The sequence below is a fragment of the Xiphophorus hellerii genome, chromosome 3, assembly GCF_003331165.1.
Source record: "Xiphophorus hellerii strain 12219 chromosome 3, Xiphophorus_hellerii-4.1, whole genome shotgun sequence".
Lineage (NCBI taxonomy): Eukaryota > Metazoa > Chordata > Actinopteri > Cyprinodontiformes > Poeciliidae > Xiphophorus > Xiphophorus hellerii.
In genome coordinates, this window is record NC_045674.1 from 11,005 (window position 1) to 31,193 (window position 20,189).

Below are 20,189 nucleotides of genomic sequence, written 5' to 3' on the forward strand. Positions count from 1 at the left end.
TTCTGGTTTTCATCCTATATCCTAACCCTAACCCTAACCCTAACCCTAACCCTAACCCTAACCCTAACCCTAACCCTAACCCTTACCCTAACCCTTACCCTAACCCTAACCCTAACCCTACCCAAGATTCTTCACTTAACCTAACCTCACAGGAGTAAGAACGTCTCACAAAAACCTCTCCCAGGAACACTCTCCAGGCACTCGGGACACTCCAAAACACACTCTGGTAAGGTTCCCACAAGTACCTATTTTCACAACACTTTGGGCAATTTTCAGGATTTTCACCAACACTGGCCGCACTCAGGGCTACGCCCTGAGCACGGACGAGGCACCTGCCGCACTCAGGGCTTCGCCCTGAGCACGGAAGACACTCCAACAACTCCAATTTTACTACACCCAGGAACACTCTCCAGGCACTCGGGACACTCCAAAACACACTCTGGTAAGGTTCCCCAAAGTACATATTTTCACAACACTTTGGGCAATTTTCAGGATTTTCACCAACACTGGCCGCACTCAGGGCTACGCCCTGAGCACGGACGAGGCACCTGCCGCACTCAGGGCTACGCCCTGAGCACGGACGAGGCACCTGCCGCACTCAGGGCTTCGCCCTGAGCACGGAAGACACTCCAACAACTCCAATTTTACTTCACCCAGGAACACTCTCCACGCACTCGGGACACTCCAAAACACACTCTGGTAAGGTTCCCACAAGTACCTATTTTCACAACACTTAGTGCGATTTTCACCATTTTCACACATCCACCAACCCTGGCATATCACACATCCCCGCACTCAGGGCTACGCCCTGAGCACGGAAAACCGACTCCCAGCTCGATCCGACGCTCCTAGCAAAACTTGAAAAATCAATGGGAGTCTATGGCAGCTATAGGAAGGGGAGGGGCCAGGGCCACCAAACTCGGTGGAGACCTGGAGGGGGTCGAGACATGTATACACACCGAGTTTGGTCAGCTTGCCGCTTATACTTTGGAAGTTATCGAGCTTGTCCGAACTCGTCCGATGAATGGGAGTCAATGGCAGCTATGTCTTAGGAAGGGGCCACAGCCACCAAACTTGCAGGGTACGTGGGTCCCCTCAGACGATCTCTCGAGGCCAAGTATGGGCCCCATACCTCAAATACTTTTTGAGTTATCGAGCTTGTCCGAACGCGTTTTCTGGTTTTCATCCTATATCCTAACCCTAACCCTAACCCTAACCCTAACCCTAACCCTAACCCTAACCCTAACCCTTACCCTAACCCTAACCCTAACCCTAACCCTAACCCTTACCCTAACCCTACTTTTTGACTTACCGAGCTCGGGTCGTCGACTTTTCTGGTTTTCATCCTATATCCTAACCCTAACCCTAACCCTAACCCTACCCTCCCTCAGAGCTCGGCTTTTTCTTTTTATAACTTTTTACTGCGCCCAGCCTGAAGAAGACCCGTTTCAGGGTCGAAACGTCGCGAAGGGCGCTTCCTTTTCTTCTTCTTTTTTTTGAAAAAAAATTTTTTTCTTAAAAATATTTTGAAAAAAAATTGAAAATTTAAAAACTCCAAAAAAAATATATAAATAAAAAAAACTACAAAACAGAAAAGTACAAAAACAATAACTTTTAGATTTTATTTTTTGGAAGTTTTCTCCTTTTTGAAAAGGAAATTTTATTTGTTTAATTTTTATCATTTTTATTTTTCCTTTTATGTTTTATTTTTTATTTTTAAGTATTGTTTCCACAATTGGAAACCCTCCCTTAGTTTTGTATTGTATTTTATTTAATTAAAAGCACAAAAAAACAGATTTTACACCACACATTACAAATAACACAGACACCACACCCAAAACAAAGGACACACAACAACATGGAAGACGGATGGACGATGGTGGGACGACGCCGTCGCCGTCCGGGACTTCGCCGTCCTTTCCGGGACTGGGACCGGGGTGGCTCTCCGGATTGGAGGGCCAGTGCACCTCCCTCCTATAGGAGGAATCAGTTCCCCTACCCTAACCCTTACCCTACTTAGGGCGAGGGCCGAAAAAGTGTACATTTGGGGGGAAAAAAGGGCCTTTTTCTAAAAATTCTGGAGGTCTAACCCTGGGTCGTAGGGTTACGGGGTCAATCTCTAAAAATCCGGTTATCCCTCGTTACCCCCGTGACCCACCCTACCGATTTTTAAGACCCCCGGTCTCCCCGTGAGAGACCCCCAAACAGGACAAACTTTTCACAAAAATCATGGATTTTGCTCCCTCGTGGCAAGATTCGCTGTAGTAACGTGTTTCTGCCACCAGAGGGCATCGTTGCCATCTCGGTGTTTCTCTCAATGGGGAAAACTGCCACTTGGGTACCGGACCCGAACTTGCCACTTGGGTAGTCCGTCAATGGGGGCTTGCCAACTGGGTATTCTTATCCATACAACTGACACTTTGTCACATTTTCACTCCATGGGGCTTGCCAAATGGGTGTTTATGCCTATGGGGGTGTTGCCACCTGGGTATTCGAGAACATGGGGGTTGCCACCTGGGTATTCGTGAACATGGGGCTTGCCACTTGGGGACCAGGGCAGATCATGGAGCTCACTTACCCAGGGATAGGGCACCCAAAGCCCGCATGGAGGTTGGGTGACAGACCCCTTGGACCTCCAGAGAACCAGGGGGGGGACTCATGGAGCTCCTTTACCCAGGGACAGGGCACCATGGGGCTTGCCACCTGGGTGTTTATTGCCACTTGGGGGACCAACACTTAAGCACCATTCGAACCTGGGGACCCAGACTTAAGCCAAATGGGTGTTTAGGACTATGGGGGTCTTGCCACTTGGGGGACGGACCCACACTTAAGCACCCTTCGAACCTGGGTACCCCACACTTAAGCACCCCTACGCGGACTACACCCACCAGCCCGCACGGCCCAGAGTCTCGTGCCCCTGGTAAGGCTCCCTTTGTGGACATGGCTTGCCACCTGGGTGTTTATGCCTATGGGAGGGTTGCCACCTGGGTATTCGAGTACATGGGGCTTGCCACCTGGGTGTTTATGTCCATGGGGGCTTGCCACCTGGGTGTTTATGCCTATGGGAGGGTTGCCACCTGGGTATTCGAGTACATGGGGCTTGCCACCTGGGTGTTTATGTCCATGGGGGCTTGCCACCTGGGTGTTTATGCCTATGGGAGGGTTGCCACCTGGGTATTCGAGTACATGGGGCTTGCCACCTGGGTGTTTATGTCCATGGGGGCTTGCCACCTGGGTGTTTATGCCTATGGGAGGGTTGCCACCTGGGTATTCGAGTACATGGGGCTTGCCACCTGGGTGTTTATGTCCATGGGGGCTTGCCACCTGGGTGTTTATGCCTATGGGAGGGTTGCCACCTGGGTATTCGAGTACATGGGGCTTGCCACCTGGGTGTTTATGTCCATGGGGGCTTGCCACCTGGGTGTTTATGCCTATGGGAGGGTTGCCACCTGGGTATTCGAGTACATGGGGCTTGCCACCTGGGTGTTTATGTCCATGGGGGCTTGCCACTTGGGGGACCAAGACTTAAGGACCCTCCGAACCTGGGTACCCCACACTTAAGCACCCCTACGCGGACTACACCCACCAGCCCGCACGGCCCAGAGTCTCGTGCCCCTGGTAAGGGTCCCTTTGTGGACATGGCTTGCCACTTGGGTTTTCGGCACTATAAATGCTCTGCCATCTGGGCACACTGACCCTGGCTTCCCCCGTGGCACAATGGTTAAGGCTGGTGCCTCCCACCCGGCAGAGCCTGGTTCGATACCAGCTTGGGACGCAGAGCTGCAGGACTTGCCATCCGGGTATCACTTTCAAATGCATTGATGCCAAATGGGAACCAACATTCACGGGGGCTTTAAGGGGGGGTCCCGCGCATTTATTGGGCCAAAGGTGGGCTCGGGTCATCACACACACTTGGAAGAATAAACGAAACCAGGCACAACCTCCTCTGATGACCCCCTGCTCTGGGGGGGCTTTGCCAAGGAATGGAGCACCATAACCCCGCATGGAGGTTGGGAGACAGACCCCTTGGACCTCCAGAGAACCAGGACACCTCATGGAGCTTCTGTACCCAGGAATGGAGCACCATAACCCCGCATGGAGGTTAGGAGACAGACCCCTTGGACCTCCAGACAACCAGGGGGGACTCATGGAGCTCATTTACCCAGGGCTAGGGCACTGAAAGCCCGCATGGAGGGCAGATGAACCACCCCCATGGACCTCCAGAGAACCAGGGGGACTTATGGAGCTCAAGTACCCAGGAATGAAGCACCATAACCCCGCATGGAGGTTGGATGAACCACCCCCATGGACCTCCAGAGAACCAGGGGGACTCATGGAGCTCATTTACCCAGGGCTAGGGCACTGAAAGCCCGCATGGAGGGCAGATGAACCACCCCCATGGACCTCCAGACAACCAGGGGGACTCATGGAGCTCAGGTACCCAGGAATGAAGCACCATAACCCCGCATGGAGGTTGAGAGACAGACCCCTTGGACCTCCAGAGAACCAGGACACCTCATGGAGCTTAAGTACCTGGACCTCCAGACAACCAGGGGGACTCATGGAGCTCAAGTACCCAGGAATGAAGCACCATAACCCCGCATGGAGGGCAGATGAACCACCCCCATGGACCTCCAGAGAACCAGGGGGACTTATGGAGCTCAAGTACCCAGGAATGAAGCACCATAACCCCGCATGGAGGCTGGATGAAACAGCCCCTGGACCTCCAGAGAACCAGGGCACATCATGGAGCACAAGTACCCAGGAATGGAGCACTATAACCCCGCATGGAGGTTGGATGAACCACCCCCATGGACCTCCAGAGAACCAGGGGGACTTATGGAGCTCATTTACCCAGGGCTAGGGCACCCAAACCCCGCATGGAGGACAGATGAACCACCCCCTTGGACCTCCAGACAACCAGGGGGACTCATGGAGCTCAGGTACCCAGGAATGAAGCACCATAACCCCGCATGGAGGTTGAGAGACAGACCCCTTGGACCTCCAGAGAACCAGGACACCTCATGGAGCTTAAGTACCTGGACCTCCAGACAACCAGGGGGACTCATGGAGCTCAAGTACCCAGGAATGAAGCACCATAACCCCGCATGGAGGCTGGATGAAACAGCCCCTGGACCTCCAGAGAACCAGGGGGACTCATGGAGCTTAAGTACTTGGACCTCCAGAGAACCAGGGCACATCATGGAGCTCAAGTACCCAGGAATGGAGCACCATAACCCCGCATGGAGGCTGGATGAAACAGCCCCTGGACCTCCAGAGAACCAGGGCACATCATGGAGCTTAAGTACCTGGACCTCCAGACAACCAGGGGGACTCATGGAGCACAAGTACCCAGGAATGGAGCACCATAACCCCGCATGGAGGCTGGATGAAACAGCCCCTGGACCTCCAGAGAACCAGGGGGACTCATGGAGCACAAGTACCCAGGAATGGAGCACCATAACCCCGCATGGAGGTTGAGAGACAGACCCCTTGGACCTCCAGAGAACCAGGACACCTCATGGAGCTTAAGTACCTGGACCTCCAGACAACCAGGGGGACTCATGGAGCTCATTTACCCAGGAATGAAGCACCATAACCCCGCATGGAGGTAGGATGAACCACCCCCTTGGACCTCCAGACAACCAGGGGGACTCATGGAGCTCAAGTACCCAGGAATGAAGCACCATAACCCCGCATGGAGGTTGGGAGACAGACCCCTTGGACCTCCAGAGAACCAGGACACCTCATGGAGCTTAAGTACTTGGACCTCCAGAGAACCAGGGCACATCATGGAGCTCAAGTACCCAGGAATGGAGCACCATAACCCCGCATGGAGGCTGGATGAAACAGCCCCTGGACCTCCAGAGAACCAGGGGGACTCATGGAGCTTAAGTACTTGGACCTCCAGAGAACCAGGGCACATCATGGAGCTCAAGTACCCAGGAATGGAGCACCATAACCCCGCAAGGAGGCTGGATGAAACAGCCCCTGGACCTCCAGAGAACCAGGGGGACTTATGGAGCACAAGTACCCAGGAATGGAGCACCATAACCCCGCATGGAGGACAGATGAACCACCCCCATGAACCTCCAGAGTAGTACCTATGAACCACCAGCACTCAGACACTTAGCACACCCAGCTAAGCCACTTTGCCACGAAGGAACACCGGTCAGAATACCCAAGTGGCAGGCCTCCCAATCCCCCACAATGCCCGTGGACCACACTACCCATGAACCACCAGCACTCAGACACTTAGCAGACCCAGCTAACCCGCTTTGCCACCGAGGATCACCGGTCGGAACACCCAGGTGGCAGGCCCTCTGAGCTGAAACTGAAAATCTGACTTGATTTCATTCCTAATACAAGAGCTCCATCCAGGGGATTTTGCATGAACTGCATCTGCACCGATATGGCACCAAAAGTGCCCAAATGGCCCATTCAAAGGAATACCGAGGTGACAAATAAGCTCTTGCAGCCACTTAGGCATAGTGGCAGAACACGGCGGTGTCAAAGCCTATGGGAAAATTTTGCCACTTCGGACCGTGACCCTAACCCTAACCCTAACCCTTACCCTAACCCTAACCCATAATTTATTAATTAATTTGGATGTTTACTCTATTATGATCCAGTTCCTTTAAAGTTAGCAAGTAAGAATTTTTTAACTCTCCAATACCTGGATTCTTAACTTTACCAATTAAAGTAGACTTCAAAATCCACCCTTACTATTAACTCCAAACTTAAGGAAACTTGAATTTTTGAACCTCACCATACCCGAATCCTTTAAATATAATTTATTAACCTATGTTTGAAGTTCATCAGTACCTTTGACCTTAAAACACAACCAATCAATGTTGGAACTCATTATAACTCTTATTCTAAACCTAACCAATTGAATTTGACCCTGACCATAATTTAATTATGGACTCTATACTTAAATATTTCTTATTCTATTGGAAATCTAACATAATTTTATTTTTAAATCCTAACCAATTATTTATTTTACTTATTATTATTATTATATATTTTTTAGTATTGCTATTTGTTTATTTAAAAAAATTTTTTTGGGGGGTTTTGGTTGGTTATTATTAATTATTTATTATGTACTAATTGGTAGTCTTGTTTCTTTATACAGCACATGACAATACACGCATAGTTTAGTTTGGGCTGGTCCCACTAAACAGGCATTCACTTTGCACTTACACAGCACATCACAGATCAGGTTACTTTGTAACAATTGCACATAACACCTATAAGACAGGGTCCAGTCATCCCGGCTAGCTGTATGATCTCGAGTGAGAGCGCACTACCTTGGATGAACCAAGATGACCGTAGGCCGGTTTATGGGCGTAAGAGAGCGGTTCAAACAAGGATCAAATCACAACCTATATCCTAACCCTACCCTAACCCTACCCTAACCCTTACCCTAACCCTACCTTACCCTTACCCTAACCCTATCCTTACCCTACCCTAACCCTACCCTAACCCCTAACCCTAACCCTAACCCTAACCCTAACCCTAACCCCTAACCCTAACCCTAAGATTCTTCACTTACCCTAACCAAACACAAGATTCTTCACTTAACCTAACCTCACAGGAGTAAGAACGTCTCACAAAAACCTCTCCCAGGAACACTCTCCAGGCACTCGGGACACTCCAAAACACACTCTGGTAAGGTTCCCCCAAGTACATATTTTCACAACACTTTGTGCAATTTTCAGGATTTTCACCAACACTGGCCGCACTCAGGGCTACGCCCTGAGCACGGACGAGGCACCTGCCGCACTCAGGGCTACGCCCTGAGCACGGACGAGGCACCTGCCGCACTCAGGGCTTCGCCCTGAGCACGGAAGACACTCCAACAACTCCAATTTTACTTCACCCAGGAACACTCTCCAGGCACTCGGGACACTCCAAAACACACTCTGGTAAGGTTCCCACAAGTACCTATTTTCACAACACTTTGGGCAATTTTCAGGATTTTCACCAACACTGGCCGCACTCAGGGCTACGCCCTGAGCACGGACGAGGCACCTGCCGCACTCAGGGCTACGCCCTGAGCACGGACGAGGCACCTGCCGCACTCAGGGCTTCGCCCTGAGCACGGAAGACACTCCAACAACTCCAATTTTACTTCACCCAGGAACACTCTCCAGGCACTCGGGACACTCCAAAACACACTCTGGTAAGGTTCCCACAAGTACCTATTTTCACAACACTTAGTGCGATTTTCACCATTTTCACACATCCACCAACCCTGGCATATCACACATCCCCGCACTCAGGGCTACGCCCTGAGCACGGAAAACCGACTCCCAGCTCGATCCGACGCTCCTAGCGAAACTTGAAAAATCAATGGGAGTCTATGGCAGCTATAGGAAGGGGAGGGGCCAGGGCCACCAAACTTTCAGGGAAGGTGGGTGGGGTCGAGACATGTATACACACCAAGTTTCAGCCCAAGAACCCTTACCGTTCGGGACTTACAGAGAGTGAACCGTTTTTTTTTTATATGGGTGTCAATGGCAGCTAGGTCAAGGGAATGAGCTACAGCCACCAAACTTACAGGGTACCTGGGTACCCTCCACGAGTACCTCGAGGCCAAGTATGGGCCCCATAAGTATTTTACTTTTTGACTTACAGAGAGTGAACCACTGACTTTTCTGGTTTTCATCCTATATCCTAACCCTACCCTAACCCTAACCCTAACCCTAACCCTAACCCTAACCCTAACCCTAACCCTTACCCTAACCCTACTTAGGGCGAGGGCCGAAAAAGTGTACATTTGGGGGGAAAAAAGGGCCTTTTTCTAAAAATTCTGGAGGTCTAACCCTGGGTCGTAGGGTTACGGGGTCAATCTCTAAAAATCCGGTTATCCCTCGTTACCCCCGTGACCCACCCTACCGATTTTTAAGACCCCCGGTCTCCCCGTGAGAGACCCCCAAACAGGACAAACTTTTCACAAAAATCATGGATTTTGCTCCCTCGTGGCAAGATTCGCTGTAGTAACGTGTTTCTGCCACCAGAGGGCATCGTTGCCATCTCGGTGTTTCTCTCAATGGGGAAAACTGCCACTTGGGTACCGGACCCGAACTTGCCACTTGGGTAGTCCGTCAATGGGGGCTTGCCAACTGGGTATTCTTATCCATACAACTGACACTTTGTCACATTTTCACTCCATGGGGCTTGCCAAATGGGTGTTTATGCCTATGGGGGTGTTGCCACCTGGGTATTCGAGAACATGGGGGTTGCCACCTGGGTATTCGTGAACATGGGGCTTGCCACTTGGGGACCAGGGCAGATCATGGAGCTCACTTACCCAGGGATAGGGCACCCAAAGCCCGCATGGAGGTTGGGTGACAGACCCCTTGGACCTCCAGAGAACCAGGGGGGGGACTCATGGAGCTCCTTTACCCAGGGACAGGGCACCATGGGGCTTGCCACCTGGGTGTTTATTGCCACTTGGGGGACCAACACTTAAGCACCATTCGAACCTGGGGACCCAGACTTAAGCCAAATGGGTGTTTAGGACTATGGGGGTCTTGCCACTTGGGGGACGGACCCACACTTAAGCACCCTTCGAACCTGGGTACCCCACACTTAAGCACCCCTACGCGGACTACACCCACCAGCCCGCACGGCCCAGAGTCTCGTGCCCCTGGTAAGGCTCCCTTTGTGGACATGGCTTGCCACCTGGGTGTTTATGCCTATGGGAGGGTTGCCACCTGGGTATTCGAGTACATGGGGCTTGCCACCTGGGTGTTTATGTCCATGGGGGCTTGCCACCTGGGTGTTTATGCCTATGGGAGGGTTGCCACCTGGGTATTCGAGTACATGGGGCTTGCCACCTGGGTGTTTATGTCCATGGGGGCTTGCCACCTGGGTGTTTATGCCTATGGGAGGGTTGCCACCTGGGTATTCGAGTACATGGGGCTTGCCACCTGGGTGTTTATGTCCATGGGGGCTTGCCACCTGGGTGTTTATGCCTATGGGAGGGTTGCCACCTGGGTATTCGAGTACATGGGGCTTGCCACCTGGGTGTTTATGTCCATGGGGGCTTGCCACCTGGGTGTTTATGCCTATGGGAGGGTTGCCACCTGGGTATTCGAGTACATGGGGCTTGCCACCTGGGTGTTTATGTCCATGGGGGCTTGCCACCTGGGTGTTTATGCCTATGGGAGGGTTGCCACCTGGGTATTCGAGTACATGGGGCTTGCCACCTGGGTGTTTATGTCCATGGGGGCTTGCCACTTGGGGGACCAAGACTTAAGGACCCTCCGAACCTGGGTACCCCACACTTAAGCACCCCTACGCGGACTACACCCACCAGCCCGCACGGCCCAGAGTCTCGTGCCCCTGGTAAGGGTCCCTTTGTGGACATGGCTTGCCACTTGGGTTTTCGGCACTATAAATGCTCTGCCATCTGGGCACACTGACCCTGGCTTCCCCCGTGGCACAATGGTTAAGGCTGGTGCCTCCCACCCGGCAGAGCCTGGTTCGATACCAGCTTGGGACGCAGAGCTGCAGGACTTGCCATCCGGGTATCACTTTCAAATGCATTGATGCCAAATGGGAACCAACATTCACGGGGGCTTTAAGGGGGGGTCCCGCGCATTTATTGGGCCAAAGGTGGGCTCGGGTCATCACACACACTTGGAAGAATAAACGAAACCAGGCACAACCTCCTCTGATGACCCCCTGCTCTGGGGGGGCTTTGCCAAGGAATGGAGCACCATAACCCCGCATGGAGGTTGGGAGACAGACCCCTTGGACCTCCAGAGAACCAGGACACCTCATGGAGCTTCTGTACCCAGGAATGGAGCACCATAACCCCGCATGGAGGTTAGGAGACAGACCCCTTGGACCTCCAGACAACCAGGGGGGACTCATGGAGCTCATTTACCCAGGGCTAGGGCACTGAAAGCCCGCATGGAGGGCAGATGAACCACCCCCATGGACCTCCAGAGAACCAGGGGGACTTATGGAGCTCAAGTACCCAGGAATGAAGCACCATAACCCCGCATGGAGGTTGGATGAACCACCCCCATGGACCTCCAGAGAACCAGGGGGACTCATGGAGCTCATTTACCCAGGGCTAGGGCACTGAAAGCCCGCATGGAGGGCAGATGAACCACCCCCATGGACCTCCAGACAACCAGGGGGACTCATGGAGCTCAGGTACCCAGGAATGAAGCACCATAACCCCGCATGGAGGTTGAGAGACAGACCCCTTGGACCTCCAGAGAACCAGGACACCTCATGGAGCTTAAGTACCTGGACCTCCAGACAACCAGGGGGACTCATGGAGCTCAAGTACCCAGGAATGAAGCACCATAACCCCGCATGGAGGGCAGATGAACCACCCCCATGGACCTCCAGAGAACCAGGGGGACTTATGGAGCTCAAGTACCCAGGAATGAAGCACCATAACCCCGCATGGAGGCTGGATGAAACAGCCCCTGGACCTCCAGAGAACCAGGGCACATCATGGAGCACAAGTACCCAGGAATGGAGCACTATAACCCCGCATGGAGGTTGGATGAACCACCCCCATGGACCTCCAGAGAACCAGGGGGACTTATGGAGCTCATTTACCCAGGGCTAGGGCACCCAAACCCCGCATGGAGGACAGATGAACCACCCCCTTGGACCTCCAGACAACCAGGGGGACTCATGGAGCTCAGGTACCCAGGAATGAAGCACCATAACCCCGCATGGAGGTTGAGAGACAGACCCCTTGGACCTCCAGAGAACCAGGACACCTCATGGAGCTTAAGTACCTGGACCTCCAGACAACCAGGGGGACTCATGGAGCTCAAGTACCCAGGAATGAAGCACCATAACCCCGCATGGAGGCTGGATGAAACAGCCCCTGGACCTCCAGAGAACCAGGGGGACTCATGGAGCTTAAGTACTTGGACCTCCAGAGAACCAGGGCACATCATGGAGCTCAAGTACCCAGGAATGGAGCACCATAACCCCGCATGGAGGCTGGATGAAACAGCCCCTGGACCTCCAGAGAACCAGGGCACATCATGGAGCTTAAGTACCTGGACCTCCAGACAACCAGGGGGACTCATGGAGCACAAGTACCCAGGAATGGAGCACCATAACCCCGCATGGAGGCTGGATGAAACAGCCCCTGGACCTCCAGAGAACCAGGGGGACTCATGGAGCACAAGTACCCAGGAATGGAGCACCATAACCCCGCATGGAGGTTGAGAGACAGACCCCTTGGACCTCCAGAGAACCAGGACACCTCATGGAGCTTAAGTACCTGGACCTCCAGACAACCAGGGGGACTCATGGAGCTCATTTACCCAGGAATGAAGCACCATAACCCCGCATGGAGGTAGGATGAACCACCCCCTTGGACCTCCAGACAACCAGGGGGACTCATGGAGCTCAAGTACCCAGGAATGAAGCACCATAACCCCGCATGGAGGTTGGGAGACAGACCCCTTGGACCTCCAGAGAACCAGGACACCTCATGGAGCTTAAGTACTTGGACCTCCAGAGAACCAGGGCACATCATGGAGCTCAAGTACCCAGGAATGGAGCACCATAACCCCGCATGGAGGCTGGATGAAACAGCCCCTGGACCTCCAGAGAACCAGGGGGACTCATGGAGCTTAAGTACTTGGACCTCCAGAGAACCAGGGCACATCATGGAGCTCAAGTACCCAGGAATGGAGCACCATAACCCCGCAAGGAGGCTGGATGAAACAGCCCCTGGACCTCCAGAGAACCAGGGGGACTTATGGAGCACAAGTACCCAGGAATGGAGCACCATAACCCCGCATGGAGGACAGATGAACCACCCCCATGAACCTCCAGAGTAGTACCTATGAACCACCAGCACTCAGACACTTAGCACACCCAGCTAAGCCACTTTGCCACGAAGGAACACCGGTCAGAATACCCAAGTGGCAGGCCTCCCAATCCCCCACAATGCCCGTGGACCACACTACCCATGAACCACCAGCACTCAGACACTTAGCAGACCCAGCTAACCCGCTTTGCCACCGAGGATCACCGGTCGGAACACCCAGGTGGCAGGCCCTCTGAGCTGAAACTGAAAATCTGACTTGATTTCATTCCTAATACAAGAGCTCCATCCAGGGGATTTTGCATGAACTGCATCTGCACCGATATGGCACCAAAAGTGCCCAAATGGCCCATTCAAAGGAATACCGAGGTGACAAATAAGCTCTTGCAGCCACTTAGGCATAGTGGCAGAACACGGCGGTGTCAAAGCCTATGGGAAAATTTTGCCACTTCGGACCGTGACCCTAACCCCTTACCCTAACCCTAACCCTAACCCTAACCCTAACCCTACCCTAACCCTAACCCTAATTTTTCAAACAGTTGAGTTGGGTACAAAATAAATTTAACAACACAATTTTTAAATTGGATCAATTAGGCCACCCTAAATTAAAAAATTGTGTTTATCTAATCACATGCAAAATTTGTAAAATGAATTATGTCGGCGAGACGGGAAACACCCTCCTCACCCGTTTTGTCCAACACAGACATAATATTCAAAAGCAAAAAAAGACACATGTACCCCTAATTCGACACTTTATGAGACACGGTTGGACCTCTGTCTCGGCTCTGGTGCTGGAATCTAATCCGGACTGGTCTCCAGCCCAGAGGAGGAGAGCTGAAAGGCTCTGGATCCACAGGTTGGACACCAAGATCCCCAGGGGCCTCAATGAGAGATAGGCTGCACTGTTGTTTCTCCTGGCGGGACGTGCCCGTGCATCTGGGGAGGGAAGAGGGTAAGAGGCATTGGTTTGGGGAACCAATATTGGTTTCCTGACCTTTGACCTTGAACCCAAACCCTGCTCCAACCCGCAACACTCGTCCTAACCCCTAACCCTTACCCTGACTCATTAAATCCCAATTGTTAAGATTTCACAGGATTTGCACTCAGGAGGCTGATTTCAAAGAAGCTACCAAAACGCTGTTCTCCGCCTTGGCCAACAGAGGGTACTGTCGCTCTTTTTTAAGAAAATGTTTTAAATCCTTTTTGGAAACCAAGCCTATCGATGTTTCCCCTCTGTTGCCTTTTGTGACTACATTTTCTCCATCCTCAATCAAATTGGTCAAAGTTATTAAAGACAATTTTCAAAAGCTGACTCAGGAAACAAAAATACTAGGAGATTATAGAATTATTGGAGCTTTTAGAAGGAATAAAAATCTTAGAGATTTTTTAATTAAAGCTAAAATTCCACCTTTGACTCAACCTAGAATCAGGGGTGATGTACAGTTTTTCCAGCACCTTAAATGGTTGCGTAGTTTTTCCAATAATAAGGTTTTCTCATCCAAATGTAAAGGCAATCCATATTCCAAAAATTGTGTTTACCTCATAACCTGTAAAAAGTGTGGATTACAATATGTGGGAGAGACAAGAAACACCATGAGAATTAGATTTGCACAACATAAACATAACATTCTCAAAAAGAAAAAAACACAAACACATTTAGTGAATCACTTTTTATTACATGGATGGCAGGCGGTTTCTGCCACGGTGATTCAAACCAATCCGAGGTGGAAAGTAAGTGAACGACGGAAAGCCGAGAGGATTTGGATTTCAAAATTGGACACCAAACATCCTAAAGGCCTCAATGAAAAATTCAATTAGCTACTAAAAGTTTAGAAATGTTTATCTCCTACATGCTATTTAATACGCTTTGTAATATGATTATTATTTATTTTTTCTTTTTTATGGTCTCACCTTACCAAGTTTATCCTAATCCTAACCTTTGTGATTTTTAATGCCTATACTTAACCAATTTATCCTGAACCTAACCTCTGTGATCTTTAATGCCTAACCCTAATTGATTTCTCCTAATTCTGACCTTTGTGACCTTTAACACCTAACCCTAACCAATTTTTCTAACCCTAACCTGTGTGACTTATAAGGGACAAATTTAATTATATTTTATAGTGGGAATGGGTTCCAGGAGGTTCAGAGACGATGATGGCCTGTGCATAACAAATTCTGTCGCCTTCGGCGACAGAATTTAATTTTGTTTCCCCTTACCCTAACCCCTAACCCTAAGAACGTCTCACAAAAACCTCTCCCAGGAACACTCTCCAGGCACTCGGGACACTCCAAAACACACTCTGGTAAGGTTCCCCCAAGTACATATTTTCACAACACTTTGTGCAATTTTCAGGATTTTCACCAACACTGGCCGCACTCAGGGCTACGCCCTGAGCACGGACGAGGCACCTGCCGCGCTCAGGGCTACGCCCTGAGCACGGACGAGGCACCTGCCGCACTCAGGGCTTCGCCCTGAGCACGGAAGACACTCCAACAACTCCAATTTTACTTCACCCAGGAACACTCTCCACGCACTCGGGACACTCCAAAACACACTCTGGTAAGGTTCCCCAAAGTACATATTTTCACAACACTTTGTGCAATTTTCAGGATTTTCACCAACACTGGCCGCACTCAGGGCTTCGCCCTGAGCACGGACAACGCACACTGGCCGCACTCAGGGCTTCGCCCTGAGCACGGACAACGCACGGACAATGCACCCTGGCCGCACTCAGGGCTTCGCCCTGAGCACGGAAGACACTCCAACAACTCCAATTTTACTTCACCCAGGAACACTCTCCACGCACTCGGGACACTCCAAAACACACTCTGGTAAGGTTCCCACAAGTACCTATTTTCACAACACTTAGTGCGATTTTCACCATTTTCACACATCCACCAACCCTGGCATATCACACATCCCCGCACTCAGGGCTACGCCCTGAGCACGGAAAACCGACTCCCAGCTCGATCCGACGCTCCTAGCGAAACTTGAAAAATCAATGGGAGTCTATGGCAGCTATAGGAAGGGGAGGGGCCAGGGCCACCAAACTCGGTGGAGACCTGGAGGGGGTCGAGACATGTATACACACCGAGTTTGGTGACATGTCATCCTACGGTTCGGAAGTTATGGAGCTTGATCACTTTTTTTTTTGTATGGGTGTCTATGGCAGCTATGTCAACGGAAGGAGCCACAACCACCAAACTTACAGGGTACGTGGACATGTTCCCAAGGACTCTCGAGGCCAAGTATGGGCCCCCTACCTCAAATACTTTTTGACTTATTGAGCTTGATCACACTCATTTTCTGGTTTTCATCCTATATCCCTACCCCAACCCTTACCCTAACCCTAACCTTTGACTCCAAACCTAACCAATTAAATTAAGCCTTATACTTCGCTTTAACTGTTGATTCCAAACCTGATTAACTGGGATTTTGAACTTCACCATACCCTTTGACTCTAAACCTAACCAATCAACTCGTATTTTTGAAACTCAGTATGACCCGGGATCTTAAAACACAACCAATTAATTGGGAAATGCACTATAAACCTTTTTTAAACCCAATTAATCTAGACCTTGACCTGAAAAATTTGCTGACTTTAAATTTAATTAATTAATCGGAAAGTGAAAAACTCACCGTATTCTCCAACTACATAATCTAATTAATTAATTGGTATTTTTAACTTTATTATGACCTTGACCCTAAAACTTAACCGGCCAAGCCTGGAAACTCACCATAACCTTTGATTCTAAACCTAACCAATTTAAGTAAGCCTTAAATTCGCTTTAACGGTCGACTCTAAACCTAATTAATTGGTTTTTTGAACCGCACCATACCCTTTGACTCTAAACCTAACCAATCCAAGTAAGCCTTAAAATTCGCTTTAACGGTTGACTCTAAATCTAATTAATTGGGTTTTAGAACCTCACCATACCCTTTGACTCTAAACCTAACCAATCTAAGTAAGCCTTAAATTCGCTTTAACGGTTGACTCTAAATCTAATTAATTGGGTTTTAGAACCTCACCATACCCTTTGACTCTAAACCTAACCAATCTAAGTAAGCCTTAAATTCGCTTTAACGGTCGACTCTAAACCTAATTAATTGGGTTTGTGAACCTCACCATACCCTTGGAATCTAAACCTAACCAATTAACTTGTATGTTTGAAGCCCATTAGGACTCTTGACCTTAAAACACAACCAATCAATTTTGAAACTCATTATAACCTTTATTCTAAACTTAACCAACTAAATTTGGCCCGGAACCGCATTATAATTGTGGACTCTTAACCTAATTTTTTAGTTTTATTTTGAACTTCACTTAATCCTTATCTTTTATCTTTTATTTATTTATGTATATAATTTTTTCTTCTTCTTTCCGGTACAGTACATGACAATACACTCATGGTTTGGTTGGGCTGGTCCCACTGAACGGGCACTCACTTTGCACCTATACAGCACATCACAGACCAGGTTGCTTGGCCAACCATTGCACATTAACATTTATAAGACAGGGTCCAGTCATTCAGGCTTGCTGTATGATCTCGAGTGAGAGTGCACTACCTTGTGAACCAAGATGACCGTTGGCCGGATTATGGGCGTAAGAGATCGGTTCAGACAAGGGTCAAACGCCATCCTATATCCCTTACCCTAACCCTTGCAGTCATAGTTGTGCTAGAACCAATGTTAGGACAATGGAAACGATACCGTTGCAAGCCTTTAAGTTAGTTATTTGAAGCTTTTTAATGGGTCAGATTCCAGAGATGTGGTTACAGCAGCTGCTCAGGCTGGTCGGGGGGCCCATTTGGATTTTCTGTCATGGGGCCCAAAATTCCTGGCAGAGCCCCTGTTTGTGATAGAGTTGAATCAACACTCTCAGAAGTTGAAATTTAACAAACATCGATGTTGAACTTACCTAACACTAGTGTGTAGGGCCAAATGTTAACACTGAATAAGGTTCAAATATATTAACTCAATAGAACGTGTTAAATACAGCTCAACATAAAAGTTTCCTTTCTTAAAATAATCAAAAATAGTCAATCCCTAAAATAACTTATAAAAAAATACATGCTCCTTGAATAAACAAACAAAGCCACACACGTTGCAGTTTGAGTCTACTTGTATTTCAAACAAGCCCACCAAATAAAACAGCACTGCCTCACAATAACAACAAAGATCACACAATATGACAATGTGGCACAATGTATGTTTATTCACACATTTCGTTAAAAAGCTGTTTGCCATAAGATCTGTAATAAACCAAGTCCTTAACAGGAAGAACAGAAAATGAATCTGCTCTCTTACTGACACAATGTGCATTGAAATGATCCTGAAAATAAAGGGTGTCCACTCTACAAGTAAAAATAAAAGCTTGCTCATCATGCATCCTGTTGGTGACTCTTCTGAAAATAGAAAGTTCTGTTTCAGTTCCAGTACAAACAAACATAGCAATCTGATATTGGGTTCCATAGTTCTTGATCCAATTAGTGGTTGACACTTCACAGTATGTGCTTACATTAAAAGCAGAACTTAAAACCTCACTTCCATCTAAGCTTTGAAAGTTTCTTTCTTCACTGGACCAAACTAAAATCTCTGAAAATCAAAATTCTCCCAGTGGTAAACTGGTTGTCTCTGATGTTGCTTAACCAATGTTTTTGTGATATTTACAATTTTCAGTGATCTTTTAAAAAATTATGTTTTGCCTCAAATCTCATGCACAATACATGAAGGAGTTAACCTATTTTTCTAATACAACGTGGATAATGTAGCATGAAATGATACTTTGGAATCAGTCTTTTCTGTGAAAACAAATATCTAAATAGCTTTTGGTGGTGCTTCAAATAGTAAGTCATAACATTAGTTATATGTTTTCAGATCTTGTGAGTGAAAAAGAGCCACAACATGTATATTCATCAACACAGAATTATACACTGCTCAAAAAAATAAAGGGAACACTCAAATAACACATCCTAGATCTGAATGAAAGAAATATTCTCATTGAATACTTTGTTCTGTACAAAGTTGAATGTGCTGACAACAAAATCACACAAAAATCATCAATGGAAATCAAATTTATTAACCAATGGAGGCCTGGATTTGGAGCCACACACAAAGTTAAAGTGAAATAACACTACACGCTGATCCAACTTTAATGTAATGTCCTTAAAACAAGTCAAAATGAGGCTCAGTATTGTGTGTGGCCTCCACGTGCCTGTATGACCTCCCTACAACGCCTGGGCATGCTCCTGATGAGGTGGCGGATGGTCTCCTGAGGGATCTCCTCCCAGACCTGGACTAAAGCATCCGCCAACTCCTGGACAGTCTGTGGTGCAACGTGACGTTGGTGGATGGAGCGAGACATGATGTCCCAGATGTGCTCAATCGGATTCAGGTCTGGGGAACGGGCTGGCCAGTCCATAGCTTCAATGCCTTCATCTTGCAGGAACTGCTGACACACTCCAGCCACATGAGGTCTAGCATTGTCCTGCATTAGGAGGAACCCAGGGCCAACCGCACCAGCATATGGTCTCACAAGGGGTCTGAGGATCTCATCTCGGTACCTAATGGCAGTCAGGCTACCTCTGGTGAGCACATGGAGGGCTGTTCGGCCCTCCAAAGAAATGCCACCCCACACCATTACTGACCCACTGCCAAACCGGTCATGCTGAAGGATGTTGCAGGCAGCAGACCGCTCTCCACGGCGTCTCCAGACTGTCACGTCTGTCACATGTGCTCAGTGTGAACCTGCTTTCATCTGTGAAGAGCACAAGGCGCCAGTGGCGAATTTGCCAATCCTGGTGTTCTCTGGCAAATGCCAAGCGTCCTGCACGGTGTTGGGCTGTGAGCACAACCCCCATCTGTGGACGTCGGGCCCTCATACCATCCTCATGGAGTCGGTTTCTAACCGTTTGTGCAGACACATGCACATTTGTGGCCTGCTGGAGGTCATTTTGCAGGGCTCTGGCAGTGCTCCTCCTGTTCCTTCTTGCACAAAGGCGGAGGTAGCGGTCCTGCTGCTGGGTTGTTGCCCTCCTACGGCCTCCTCCACGTCTCCTGGTGTACTGGCCTGTCTCCTGGTAGCGCCTCCAGCCTCTGGACACTACGATGACAGACACAGCAAACCTTCTTGCCACAGCTCGCATTGATGTGCCATCCTGGATGAGCTGCACTACCTGAGCCACTTGTGTGGGTTGTGGAGTCCGTCTCATGCTACCACGAGTGTGAAAGCAACACCAACATTCAAAACTGACCAAAACATCAGCCAGACAGCAAAGGTACTGAGAAGTGGTCTGTGGTCCCAACTGCAGAACCACTCCTTTATTGAGTGTGTCTTGCTAATTGCCAATAATTTCCACC

At 49.4% G+C, this 20,189-nt stretch overlaps 3 long non-coding RNA genes across 3 annotated transcripts; all 3 read right to left on the reverse strand.

Annotated features, from left to right (window-relative positions):
- Nucleotides 1–2,035: 2,035 nt before the first annotated feature.
- On the reverse strand, nucleotides 2,036–4,481 carry LOC116717495 (uncharacterized). The gene is made up of 3 exons (XR_004338749.1): nucleotides 4,125–4,481; nucleotides 3,480–4,032; nucleotides 2,036–2,703 (listed from the first exon to the last, which is right to left on the reverse strand). It is a non-coding gene; the product is annotated as an uncharacterized LOC116717495 (long non-coding RNA).
- Nucleotides 4,482–9,315: 4,834 nt separating this feature from the next.
- Nucleotides 9,316–11,166, reverse strand: LOC116717496 (uncharacterized). The gene is made up of 3 exons (XR_004338750.1): nucleotides 10,863–11,166; nucleotides 10,218–10,770; nucleotides 9,316–9,441 (listed from the first exon to the last, which is right to left on the reverse strand). It is a non-coding gene; the product is annotated as an uncharacterized LOC116717496 (long non-coding RNA).
- A 3,315-nt stretch (nucleotides 11,167–14,481) lies between these two features.
- LOC116717497 (uncharacterized) lies at nucleotides 14,482–15,042 on the reverse strand. The gene is made up of 2 exons (XR_004338751.1): nucleotides 14,880–15,042; nucleotides 14,482–14,830 (listed from the first exon to the last, which is right to left on the reverse strand). It is a non-coding gene; the product is annotated as an uncharacterized LOC116717497 (long non-coding RNA).
- Nucleotides 15,043–20,189: the final 5,147 nt, after the last annotated feature.